The sequence below is a fragment of the Nicotiana sylvestris genome, chromosome 10 (assembly GCF_000393655.2).
Source record: "Nicotiana sylvestris chromosome 10, ASM39365v2, whole genome shotgun sequence".
NCBI lineage: Eukaryota > Viridiplantae > Streptophyta > Magnoliopsida > Solanales > Solanaceae > Nicotiana > Nicotiana sylvestris.
This window is the reverse complement of record NC_091066.1, coordinates 36,810,374-36,824,338: the sequence shown is the minus strand read 5'-3', so window position 1 is coordinate 36,824,338 and position 13,965 is coordinate 36,810,374. Positions and strand designations below refer to the sequence as shown.

General features: G+C 36.5%; 2 long non-coding RNA genes across 2 annotated transcripts; both read right to left on the bottom strand.

Annotated features, from left to right (window-relative positions):
* Positions 1 to 815: 815 nt before the first annotated feature.
* Positions 816 to 2,223, bottom strand: LOC138880384 (uncharacterized). The gene is made up of 2 exons (XR_011403020.1): positions 1,778 to 2,223; positions 816 to 967 (listed from the first exon to the last, which is right to left on the bottom strand). It is a non-coding gene; the product is annotated as an uncharacterized lncRNA (long non-coding RNA).
* An 8,560-nt stretch (positions 2,224 to 10,783) lies between these two features.
* Positions 10,784 to 12,279, bottom strand: LOC138880385 (uncharacterized). The gene is made up of 2 exons (XR_011403021.1): positions 11,855 to 12,279; positions 10,784 to 11,046 (listed from the first exon to the last, which is right to left on the bottom strand). It is a non-coding gene; the product is annotated as an uncharacterized lncRNA (long non-coding RNA).
* Positions 12,280 to 13,965: the final 1,686 nt, after the last annotated feature.

The following is a 13,965-nucleotide window of genomic DNA, read 5'->3' as shown; positions in this document are numbered from 1 at the left end:
CAAAGGAAGGTTTGACTCTATTATTATTGTTCTGCAAAAACAAGTCCGGGTAAGAAATTCTATTGACCAGGGAGAAGGTGTAAGGCATTCCCCGAGTCCCGTGGTTCTAGCACGGTCGCTTTATCGACTACAATTGGCTTGAATTAATCTTGAATAAACTGTGGTTTATTTGATTTTTATGCTTTTCTTATGTCCATTTTATTTATTTATTTAAAAAAATTAAATTAAAGAAAAGATTTGAATAATAATCTACAACTTAACTAATGAGAGAAAATTATTGTTATGAGTACTAATTTAAAAGATGAGAGTAACGAGAGAAAATTATCAATTGACATTGCTTAAAACTAGTAAGATGTGGGCTTGTCTTGACATTGAATGAGGCAACCCACTATTGGGTTGATGGAGTCAAATGGGCTCATGTCCAAGACAAAATCCAAAAGCCCATATGTTTTTGGACTTTAAATCTGCAGATATGGCCTTTTAAAGCTATGTTACAAATTTGGCCATATCTTACTATTTGCAATCCATAGCCCATTATTAACAAAAATAAGTTTACAGATTGTCTTTCTAATCTACAACTTAACTACCTTACTATATAAGTATTTTTTAAGAGATAAAAAAAAAAAGATTATTGGGACTCTAAAATATAATAATAATAATAAAAAAAAAAAAACTTAGCTTGGTGATAACAAAGGGACAAACATGGCTACAAGGGTTCAAATTTTAATATATATGCTCTTTCCAGATAACCAAATGACAGTGGAATTATATCTAATGCTTTGCAAAATAAAAATAATTAAAAATGCTTAACACAATTTAATTAACTAACATATCGTTATAACATTATCAAACATTCAAGAGCATATAAAAATGAATTACAATAGAAGGATAAAGCTACTAATATTTCCCAGCGTCATTATCTTTCATTCCAACTCGATTTTATGAGTTTACATGGTCCGAAAATTACCTGGACAGCAGAAAGAAGAACAAATACAGCAGAGTCAGCTCTTTCCAAAATCAACAGTAAAACAATTAAACGGGCAGCAACAACAGCAAAAGACAGCGACAACCGGCAGATTCAAACCCAAGAAAATAAACTAGAAATACCCCAGCAAAACAGTACAATTATGTAACTCCAGAAAAATCTTTCAAGACTACTCTATTTTCCTTAAACAAGTTTTTCACTTAAGAATCAACTAACAAAAGCTGCTAAGGGATATTATAGCTACTGATTTTTTTTCTTTTTTTTGTGTGTAGAGCCCCCTTAGTAAGATGGAGTGTCCTCCTTCTTGTTCTTTTTTTTTCCTCAGAAACAACCAGCTATTTCAAGATTAAAAATCAATCTTTCTGGCAGATTTTTCCACAAAATCTGCTCTTAAATTCAAAAGTAAGACTTTTTTGGTTCAATCTTGTCCAACAGAGAGTATTTCAAACAAAATCTGCCCTTCACTATTCAAAGACAGACTTTTATTCAAACACTGTCCTAAGGTCTACATTTTCTTACCAAACAATTTGACTTTTGAGTGTTGTACTCAAAGAGTCTTGAAACAGTAAATAAACAACCAAACAAGTACCATATACTCTTAAGTATTTTTCACTACCTCACTTTTATCAACACAAAACTATTTTACTACTTCAACAAGTGCAAAAACAGAAAATTTAATATTTCAAACTTCAAAAACTAATGCTAAAATAATTAATAATAGACAAAAATAAAATCTGAAAAAATAAAAATAAAATAGACAAAAACAGCCACAAAAAAGAATAGAATTTTTACCATTTTATAATTCAAGTGGCCGAAAAAATGGTGGTATGCTCAAAGAGGGTGTTCGGGGAGGTCGCCGAAATTTGGCCGGATTTTGATCGCCGGATTTTCAGGGTAAAATTGGCATCAATAGCTAGGTCTTGGGGAGCTCTATCCATTGATGTAGGTATTGTGGGGCGGTAGTGGTTGGAGCTTCAAAAATTTGGGCAAAAAAGTGACGGAAAAGTTTCCTAAATCTAAGATTCAAGGAGTTTGAGGAATTTTTGAAGGATTTGGTTTGGAGATATGGAAAGAGGAAGTTGTGGAGATTACATGGTGTGAATTTGGAGGTGTTTGGAGGTGGTCCGCCGGCGGCAGCGATTTCCGGCCGGCGGCGGTGGGCGGAGCTGGGGCGGCGTAGAGAGAGTGAAGAGAGAGAGAAGAGAGAAGAAGGAGAAAAGAATTATGGGTGAAAATGAGGACAATTTTCAGATTTTTGAGGCTTTAAATACCTAAGCCAAGAGTGAATGAGATCCATTGGATCAAGATGGAATGGATGGGTATGATTTGATCTTGTTTCATTTAGTGAAACGACGTAGTTTTGAGGCAAAACTACGTAGTTTCAGACCCTTTCAATGGAAGCCCTTTATAATGCACTCTTGGACACTTTTTCTTTCAAATTTTGCCAAATTTCTTCCTTAATCCTACTTATTAAACTAATTTTACACAAATAAATTAATTAAATAACTTATTCTAATGATCAATTAACTAGATTAATTCACCAACTGAACAGCTAGTTAATTCTTAAAATGCACAAATGAAGAAAGAACTATTTTTTTTAGTATTTTATGATAGGAAATATGCAATTAAAGTCACAAAAATTGAGAAAAATAATTAAAATAACAAAACACTAATAACTTTAGGAGGTGTTAAAATAGTGCAAAAATTAGGTGTTCACAGCTGCACCTCTTTGCTCGAGAACATGAAGAGTTTTCGTGCAAAGAAAAATGAATGCCATAGCTAATTTTTGCTCACATGTCACTCCAATGGAAACAATTTTTTTTTTGAAAAAAAAAGGTGACCAAACCTTGCTTCCGAGGCTGCCTACATATCCTTGGCTATAAAGGAATCAGGTCAGTGTAGTTCTGGAAAAATTTGGTAGCTGGAATTACCGGATACTAGAGTTAAGACTGTTGCTGCTGTTGTTGTCGCTGTTGCTATTGTTGTTACTCGCTTCTTACATCAAAAAAGAAAAAGAGAAGAGTACTATATATGTCTGCAAACTAAGAGTACAAAATTCCTATCTATGCGTCTTCTGGAGTCAAATCTTGATTCTTGTCCTGCTCGCTTGCGTTGACCTTAGATTGGATTTTGATACTCTTTGAAGAAACGATTATGACTCAATTTCAGTTGCTTGCTTTCCTGATCTGAAATTGAGAAGATGAATCTTGAGAAGCTGGGTTACTGACACATTGTCAAAGTTAACTCCGACTATCCTGTGATCGAAAAACTTCTTCCTTCTGATGAGAAACTGAAACTGCAAGCTTTAATCTTCACTTGTGCTATACGGCCGAGCCCGCAAAACCATCAAAGACAAACAAAGAAATTTTTTTGCCCCAGTCTGGCACTAGAAAATTTTTGTGAGTTATTAGAGAAATCTGTAAATTATCTAATTTATTGAAAAGGCAGACAGAAATAGTAGTATAAACTAGCTAAAAGAGATAAAATTTGGTAACAAATGATTGTGTAACCAGGGATCGGTATCCCGTACTACTGAAAGGAAATGTAATCAGGGGCTGGTACTTTCTCTTACTAGAAGGAAATAGAATCGGGTGTTAGCACCATGTATTATTGATAAAGTGTTGAATCCTTTTAGGTGAAAAAAGGTTCGATCTGAGTTAAACTGTATTAAACAACCTGAGCGAAGATTACTTCTACCCAGAACTACGAACTGGATCCCCCTAGGCGAAACAGTTCTACCTGGGTTAAGCTACGTAAAACACCCTGAGCGAAGATTACTTCTACCCGGAACTACGAACTGGATCCCCCTAGGAGAAACGGTTCTACCTGGGTTAAGCTACGTAAAACACCCTGAGCGAAGAGTACTTCTACCCATAAACTAGGAGCTGGATCCCCCTAGGCGAAACGGTTCTATCTGAGTTAAGCTACGTAAAACACCCTGAGCGAAGAGTACTTCTACCAGAAAACTATGAGCTGGATCCCCCTAGGCGAAAAGGTTCTACCTGGGTTAAACTATGTAAAAACAACCTGAGCGAAGAGTACTTCTACCCAGAACTATGAGCTGGATCCCCCTAGGCGAAAAGGTTCTACCTGGGTTAAGCTAATGTAAAACAACCTGAGCGAAGAGTACTTCTACCCGGAAACTATGAGCTGGATCCCCCTAGGCAAAATAGTTATACCTGGGTTAAGCTACGTAAAACACCCTAAGCGAAGAGTACTTCTACCCGGAAACTATGAGCTGGATTCCCCTAGGCGAAAAGGTTCTACCTGGGTTAAGCTAATGTAAAACAACCTGAGCGAAGAGTACTTCTACCCGGAAACTATGAGCTAGATCCCCTTAATCGAAAAGGTTCTACCTGGGTTAAGCTACGTAAAACACCCTGAGCGAAGAGTACTTCTACTCGGAAACTATGAGCTGGATTCCCCTAGGCGAAAAGGTTCTACCTGGGTTAAGCTAATGTAAAACAACCTGAGCGAAGAGTACTTCTACCCGGAAACTATGAACTGGATCCCCCTAGGAGAAAAGGTTCTACCTGGGTTAAGCTACGTAAAACACCCTGAGCGAAGAGTACTTCTACTCGGAAACTATGAGCTGGATCCCCTTAGGCAAAATGGTTCTTCCTGGGTTAAGCTACGTAAAACACCCTGAGCAAAGAGTACTTCTACCCGGAAACTATGAGCTGGATCCCCCTAGGCGAAACGGTTCTACCTGGGTTAAGCTACGTAAAATACCCTGAGCAAAGAGTACTTCTACCCAGAAACTATGAGCTGGATCCCCCTAGGTGAAACAGTTCTACCTGGGTTAAGCTACGTAAAACACCCTGAGCGAAGAGTACTTCTACCAGAAACTATGAGCTAGATCCCCCTTGGCAAAACGGTTTTACCTGGGTTAAGCTGCGTAAAACACCCTGAGTGAAGAGTACTTCAACCCAGAAACTATGAGCTGGATCCCCCTAGGCAAAATGGTTTTACCTGGGTTAAGCTACGTAAAACACCCTGAGCGAAGAGTACTTCTATCCGGAAACTATGAGCTAGATCCCCCTAGGCGAAACGGTTCTACCTAAGTTAAGCTACGTAAATGGGAGGTGTGAATAATATTGATGCATGATGAAAACAAAAAATGGAGATATTAAGGATCTTACGTTTGGTGACGTTCATTTTTTTTTTGGTTCTTTATTTCATGGAATGTGGGAAAGAACTTGGAGGGGACTTCCCTTTTGGATTGATTATTGCTGCAAAGCTCTTTCTAGCCCTTGCGCAGTTTCTCTTTGGTTGCACCTGCTTCTCACAAGGTTGCTTTGGATCGCACCTGTTTCATGTTTTTAAACAAAGAACAATTGTTAGTTTGAAACGGTGGTTGGTTTTGTGGCCTTGGTTGTTTTGATCACTTGATCTTGGCCCTTTCAACTGCAACTGGTTGCTTCCTGAATACCAATTACCTTTCTGACTCAGGAATAACTCTAGCTTTTCTAGACTTTGTCATGGTGATTGGTTGGTGGAACTCAACCTTTTCGACTTTATCTTGCCTTCGTAGGCCTTTTCCTTCTACTTTCTCTTCTTTTTTTCTTCTTTTTTTTATATTCTTTTTTTTCATCATTTTTTTTTTCTTTTCTTTTCTTCGGAGCATTGGGGAACTTTCGGCTCCTCAAACTTTGCTGCAATGGCTAGTTGCGTGGGACTTAACCTTTTCCAGTTTTATTTCGCCTTCGTTGGCCTTTCTTTTCTGGCTTCTTTCTCCCAACTTCAAATTCAGAGCATTTGGGATGCCTTGGCTTTTTCAACTCAATGCCGAGACGGTTAGCCACGTGGGACTCAACCTTTTCAACTTCATTTTCCTTTATAGGCGCTCCATTTGATTTTCTCTTTCCAAGAGTTTTGATTTCGAAGCATCGGCCGTCATGGCTAGTCGGGGTCGACTTGATGCCCGTACGAGGTTGGGTGCCTTTCTGCACATTAACTCGCGCCAAATGAGAACCCTATAAATCAGTCTTGTCATCCTTTCTTTATCTTAGTTTCAGAACAGTGTTAGATCGAAAGGGATTCAAAGAAAACAAACAATGGAATGGAGAATGAGTTTAAAACAATAAGTGTCCCTTTTGGGGAAAGGAAAGAAGGACTTATCTGGAGTACATGCGGACTTCAATGAACATGACATGCCTTTTGGACAGGGTGCCCGATCTGTGTAAACCGTCCGACTCTCAGAAATTTATCACAATTTTTTCCTCAAAATCGAGAAACCCTGCCAGGACTCTGTCAATGCCGATGGCTGTGAGGATCCTCTTTTCGATCAGGGGCGCCTTTTGCGGGTTTTCACGAGCTGACCTCTCTCATTTTTCTTCTCGCCTTATAGTGCTCTTTACGAGTTTTCACTAACAAGACTCTCTTATTTTTCATTTCTCTTCTTACCATCGCCTCATGGTGCCCGTGTGGGTTTTCACCAATAAGACTCTCTCATTTTATTTCTCTCATTTTTATTGCATCGGATCCAAGTAGTCGTATTCTCTGATCCTTGAACATTCTCACCGATTGATCGGAAGGACTTGAAAGGATTTGGGTAAAAATGATTTGGATCGAATTACAACTTTGGAACCATTCAGGCGGGATTATCGCCGGACCATTACAACATCTGCCCCAGTTTCACTTTTGGGGGAATTTGAATTTTTTTTTTGGTGTGACTGAACCCCTGAGAGAGGTTGCCTACGTATCCTTTCGGAATCAAGTCGAACGTAGTTCAAGGTGACTTGAACTTGTTTTGATTGATATTTTTTGTTTCATTTTTCATTTCATTTTTTTGCTTTTTTTTTTTCAATAACACCTTTAGGTTCCAAAGAGGGTGATCAAAGAATGGGAGCCGACTCAAAGGGTTTACAAAGGGTTGATAGTGTTTGGGTAGCGAGAATGAAAGCCTTCGTCATCCCAATTGGAGAATATTAGTACTATATGGAGGATCCAACATAGTACCTTTTGACTGCATTTGCATTGACAGTTATTTCAGGGATATTTCCTTCGATGTGTCCCAAGTGCAACGCACTCTTTTGGCAGTACTCTTGTTGCAATGTACGGACCTTTCCAATCCGAGAACCAATTTTCCTTCAGTTGTTCCAACTCTTTGTTTTATTTCCTTAAACTTTATCTTTATTGCGATCTAATCCTTGATTCATTATTTCGAGGCCTAACAACTTTCAGGATTTGGGCATGAAGTCCGCAAACATGTCATGTTATTGAAATCTGCATTTAACAGAACTAAAAAGAGATTAAGAAAGAAAAATGACAAGATTAAGAAAAGAGACATTCGTGGAAAATGAAATATTAATTTCATTTGATTTTTTGATTTTTGATTTTTTTTTTGATTTGATTTTTTTTCAATTTTTTGAAGATAGAAGGGTTTGCATCAGAAAGTAAGATAATACGGTAAAACATCCGGATCACACCCTGAGATAATCCAGACGCATAAAGGATAGCAAGACTGACCACTAAGACTCCCGTTTGATGGGGAACTTTCATGCTTGGCGACCATTTTTGGCTTTTCTTCTATCTTGGCAAAGGCTGCAACGGCCTTCGGTGCCGGATCAAAATCCTCAGCTTCACAAATCATTCTGACCATTGGCCCAATGTTGTGGGCAGACAACAGATTGTTCATCACATCAGAAGCTTCTTCATCCCGAAAAACGATTCTTTCAGTTTCAATCAAATCTTCAACTACCCTTTTGAGGGTCCAACGGTCCTCTGTACTGTGTCCTACTGTTCTAGAGTGGTATTCACATCTAGCATCAGCTCGGTGCGAGAGGGACTCGGGGTTGGGCTATTTCGGGGCCACTGGCTGCAACAGATCTAGCCTGATTAGCTTTTGGAACAAGCTTGAATACGATTCACCAATAGGGGTGAACTGATTCTTTCTGAAAGGCTCTCTTAGGCGAGGATTGTATCGGAGATCATTTGGTTGGGGATTATATGGAGCTGGGTAAGGATGTGCATTTCTGGGAGGTGGAGCTCAGTTTTGTGCATAATGTTGTGGCCGCGTGCAAGGTTGCGCGTTCATCACTACATACCAACAAAACCAACCACCTGAACAGAACCTGACTAATTTGCTCACACCACAACCTCGTTAGTTTTGAGACATTTAACACATAGGAAATCGCACATTGGGGATGCAATGCACCTAATAGTTAAACATTTCTACCATGTGTTTGAACGGTTGCATGTTTCATCCCGGCCTTAACTAACCCTTTAAGTATGTACCTCTTTTCTTTTATTTCTACCTCTATTTAATCACTCTTGATTTTTTTCGTCTCTGTCGCTTTTTATTTTTGGCATTCTCCTTTCTTTTTTATGTCACTCTTTTATTTTTTGTCACTCTCTTTTTTTTTCTCTTTTTTTTTCTTTCTTTTTTTTTTAGTTTATTTTTTCCTCGGTTAATTCTATGGATATGATCGAATCCGATGGAGATTGCCTACGTATCGTGACGCCGCATGAATCAGATCATATGTATTTCAGAAAAAATCAGGAATAAAACACAATCTAACTCTCGTTTTTTACTCATATACAAATAACTCCACGAAAGCTCCTAATAAGGAAAATAATTTTGGATTTTTTTTTGGTAGAAAGAAAGGATTCAAAAGAAGAAAGAATTTTTTTTATTGAATTGTTGAAAGTGAGACTTCTAAAGAAGAGCGATGTTTTTTTGAAATTCGATTTTTTTTTCATTTTGTTTTTGGAATTGTTGAAAGAAATAATTAAAAAAAAGATTTTTTTTCATTTTTAAAGTTTCTTTTTTTTTTAGAATTTTTGTTTTTGGAATTTTTTGAAATAAACACTTCTAAAGAAGACATAAAATATTTTTGAATTTCGAATATTTTTTTTAAAATTTTTGAAAGAAAAACTTCTGAAGCTGAAAAAATATATATTTTGGAATTCAACAATTTTTTTTGGAATTTTCGATTTTTTTTTCTTTTTCATTTATTTATTTTTTTGTGATTTTTGAAGAAAAAAAATCTGATTTTGATTTTTTTTTTGCGGAAGAAAGACTTATAAAAGAAAAAAGAAGAAAATATTTTTGAATTTTTTTTTTGTTTTTTTTTTTAAAATTGGGGTCTCTAAGAAATTATTTTCTAAAGAAGGAAGTAAAGGGAAATATATTTGAATTTTTTTTTTTTGAAAATTGGAGGCCGGAACCGATGAGGTTTGCCTACGTAGCTCACATCCGATGAGAATCAGATCTGCGTAGTTCGGTAAAACTGGGTACCTTTTTTTTAATAATTCTACTACACTAATTTTCTAAAGTCGGTCGACAATGCAAGTAAGTCTTCCAAATGATGTATTAAGTAGCACATACGTGAACATGATGGTCTCAAATAGGATACCTGTCTTATACGGACCCGACCCCTGTGCCGAGTTTCGCTAAGTCAAATGCATGTGATGCACATAGAGCGAACCTACTAGGAAAATCCGATATGAGGTTTGTTCTTCTAGGTTTAAATCTTGGTGGAAAAGGTATCTAGACTGGCTTACTCGAGCGGACAGCTCGAGCCGATGAGGGTCAGTGTACCGGTAGCATTGCTTTCCGGCTTAACTGGTGGTGCTCCCCGCCTAAAATAGGTGTGACTAAAATCCTTCACCGGGTGACAAACACTTCGGCTATCTCAAAGAAAGCGGGCTATGTCAAGCAAATGCCCAATTTTAATTCAAGAAGACTCGGAGGGGGTGCGTGAGAAGACAGTTTATATGTACCGTTCAAAAATATCAAAGCGGTAAAAAGAAAACAAGTAGCACAATATACCCAAATAAATCACAGTATATACAAAATTAATAAAGCCAAATAAAAGTCAACATGTACAAGCTCGAATTCTGGTTTTCCCCAGCAGAGTCGCCAGAGCTGTCACACCCCTTTTTACCCCTCCAAGAGATATGTACAAAATGTTATGGATGTGGGTTAGAGAGTTTTTCCAATTAAAGTGACAAAATTTGAATAGAGATTATTTTATTTACAGAGTCGCCACTTGGAATTGATTTTTGTCGGTGTTCCAAGTCACCTTTTATTTGAATCCCTATTCAAAGGAAGGTTTGAGTCTATTATTATTGGTCTGCAAAAACAAGTCCGGGTAAGAAATTCTGTTGACCAGGGAGAAGGTGTAAGGTATTCCCCGAGTCCCGTGGTTCTAGCACAGTGGCTTTATCGACTACAATTGGCTTGAATTAATCTTGGATAAACTGTGGTTTATTTGATTTTTATGTTTTTCTTATGTCCGTTTTATTTATTTTAAAAAAACTTAAATTAAAGAAAAGATTTGAATAATAATCTACAACTTAACTAATGAGAGGAAATTATTGTTATGAGTACTAATTTAAAAGATGAGAGTAATGAGAGAAAATTATCAATTGACATTGCTTAAAACTAGTAAGATGTGGGCTTGTCTTGACATTGAATGAGGCAGCCCACTATTGGGTTGATGGAGTCAAATGGGCTCATGTCCAAGACAAAATCCAAAAGCCCATATGCTTTTGGACTTTAAATCTGCAGATATGGCCTTTTAAAGCTATGTTACAGATTTGGCCATATCTTGCTATTTGCAATCCGTAGCCAACTATTTACAAAAATAAGTTTACAGATTGTCTTTCTAATCTACAACTTAACTACCTTACTAAATAAGTATTTTTTAAGAGATAAAAAAAAATTATTGGGACTCTAAAATATAATAATAATAATAATAATAATAATAATAATAATAATAATAATAATAATAATAATAATAATAATAATAATAATAAAAACTTAGCTTGGTGACAACAAAGGGACAAACATGGCTATAAGGGTTCAAATTTATTATATATGCTCTTTCCAGATAACCAAATGCCAGTGGAATTATATCTAATGCTTTGCAAAATAAAAATAATTAAAAATACTTAACACAATTTAATTAACTAACATATCGTTATAACATTATCAAACATTCAAGAGCATATGAAAATAAATTACAATAGAAGGATAAAGCTACTAATATTTCCCAGCGTCATTATCTTTCATTCCAACTCGATTTTATGAGTTTACATGGTCCGAAAATTACCTGGACAGCAGAAAGAAGAACAAATACAGCAGAGTCAGCTCTTTCAAAAATTAACAGTAAAACAATTAAACGGGAAGCAACAATAGCAAAAGACAGCGACAACCGGCAGATTCAAACCCAAGAAAATAAACTAGAAATACCCCAGCAAAACAGTACAATTATGTAACTCCAGAAAAATCTTTCAAGACTACTCTATTTTCCTTAAACAAGTTTTTCACTTAAGAATCAACTAACAAAAGCTGCTAATGGATATTATAGCTACTGATTCTTTTTCTATTTTTTGTGTGTAGAGCCCCTTTAGTAAGATGGAGTGTCCTCCTTCTTCTTCTTTTTTTTCCTCAGAAACAACCGGCTATTTCAAGATTAAAAATCAATCTTTCTGACAGATTTTTCCACAAAATCAGCTCTTAAATTCAAAAGCAAGACTTTTTTGGTTCAATCTTGTCCAACAGAGAGTATTTCAAACAAAATCTGCCCTTCACTATTCAAACACAGACTTTTATTCAAACACTGTCCAAAGGTCTACATTTTCTTACCAAATAATTTGACTTTTAAGTGTTGTACTCAAAGAGTCTTGAAGCAGTATATAAACAACCAAACAAGTACCATATACTCTTAAGTATTTTTCATTACCTCACTTTTATCAATACAAAACTATTTTACTACTTCAACAAGTGCAAAAACAGAAAATTTAATATTTCAAACTTCAAAAACTAATGCTAAAATAATTAATAATAGACAAAAATAAAATCTGAAAAAATAAAAATAAAATAGAAAAAACAGCCACAAAAAAGAATAGAATTTTTACCATTTTATAATTCAAGTGGCCGAAGAGGGTGTTCGGGGAGGTCGCTGGAATTTGGCCGAATTTTGGTCGCCGGATTTTCAGGGTAAAATTGGCATCAATAGCTAGGTCTTGGGGAGGTCTATCCATTGATGTAGGTATTGTGGGGCGGTAGTGGTTGGAGCTTCAAGAATTTGGGCAAAAGAGTGACGGGAAAGTTTCCTAGATCTAAGGTTCAAGGAGTTTGAGGGATTTTTGAAGGATTTGGTTTGGAGATATGGAAAGAGGAAGTTGTGGAGATTACATGGTGTGAATTTGGAGGTGTTTGGAGATGGTCCGCCGGCGGCGGCGATTTTCGGCCGGCAGCGGTGGGCGGAGCTGGGGCGGCGTAGAGAGAGTGAAGAGAGAGAAGAGAGAAGAAGAAGAAGAAAAGAATTATGGGTGAAAATGAGGACAATTTTCAGATTTTTGAGGCTTTAAATACCTAAGCCAAGAGTGAATGAGATCCATTGGATCAAGATGGAATGGATGGGTATGATTTGATCTTGTTTCATTTAGTGAAACGACGTAGTTTTGAGGCAAAACTACGTAGTTTCAGACCCTTTCAATGGCAGCCCTTTATCTTGCACTCTTGGACACTTTTTCTTTCAAATTTGGCCAAATTTCTTCCTTAATCCTACTTATTAAACTAATTTTATACAAATAAATTAATTAAATAACTTATTCTAATGATCAATTAATTAGATTAATTCACCAACTGAACAACTAGTTAATTCTTAAAATGCACAAATGAAGAAAGAACTATTTTCTAGTACTTTATGATAGGAAATATGCAATTAAAGTCACACAAATTGAGAAAAATAATTAAAATAACAAAACACTAATAACTTTAGGAGGTGTTAAAATAGTGCAAAAATTAGGTGTTCACACTTACCTCTATTTTATTTAGAGGATACAGGAATCAACAAAATTAAATATTATACAAATCCAGCTATTAGGAAAAAAGGAATAACAACTAATGTGTAATGTTAATTAAATATTATAGAAAAGGAATTAGAAGGAAGAAGAGAGAGACTGATAAGTTATGGAACTTTGAGTTTTGATGATTTACCAAATAGTCTTGAGGAACCAGTTGTGCTCGGCTCCTTAGGTTCGGTTTTCATAGGGAATATGACTGATTCGTAAGGGGAACAATATGGAGATCTGGTTCTCGGGGGAATATCAATTCTAAGTTTGTCGTCATCAAAAAGGGGGAAATTGATAGGTTACAAGTACCTTGGGCACAAGTACTTTACTTTATGTTTTAATGATCTAAAAAACTTACCATTCAGAACCAGATAAGGAACCTGTTACACATCTACAAGACCTTGAGATCACAAAGTTCCAGGTTAGGATCCAGCCCTTGGGAAAGCAAGGTGAATGTTATTACTGAATCAAAAGACCTACATGACCTAACCATAGAAGAGCTGGTTGGAAATCTGAAGACCTACGAGATGAAGAGCAAGATAGACAGTGAAAGAAGAGAACCAAAGAAAGAGAAGAACCTGGTACTCAAAGCTGATAGCAATGACTCAAGTGAGGAAGAGTGAAAGGAACAACTGAGGAAACAGGTCCCTACCAGTTTCCGAGGAGACTGTATGAAGTCAACTCTCCAGCAGGATAGTTGCTGCCTGCACACGCCATTGTACAGGAAAAGTGCAACAATCAACTTTCTGTGGAAGGATTTTTACCTACCTTTCTTACATCATTGTAAGTGATGTCACACACATAAAAATACAATCAAGGAAGGTAAAATGACTTACTTCATGAGAGAACCAGATAAAGGACCTGAAGCATGTCTGGTACAATCATTCAAGTTAATCGACTCAAGATAATCTATGCATTGTGATTTAGATTCACAGGAACCAGATTAGGGACCTGATACCTTGTTGTTCCCCTGACAAAAGTATAAGTCAATTGTACAGCTAAAAAGTAACTGCAAAAAGTGACTGTCTGCAATAGTGCAAGCAGACAATGCAGCAGACAGTGCAACAATCACTTTCCAATGAGATTAGACATCACCATTGTGAATTGACATCACTAAGGTAATGTTTTTTGTAGTATAAACCTCTTGCAAGGCACAATATTCAGGTTCA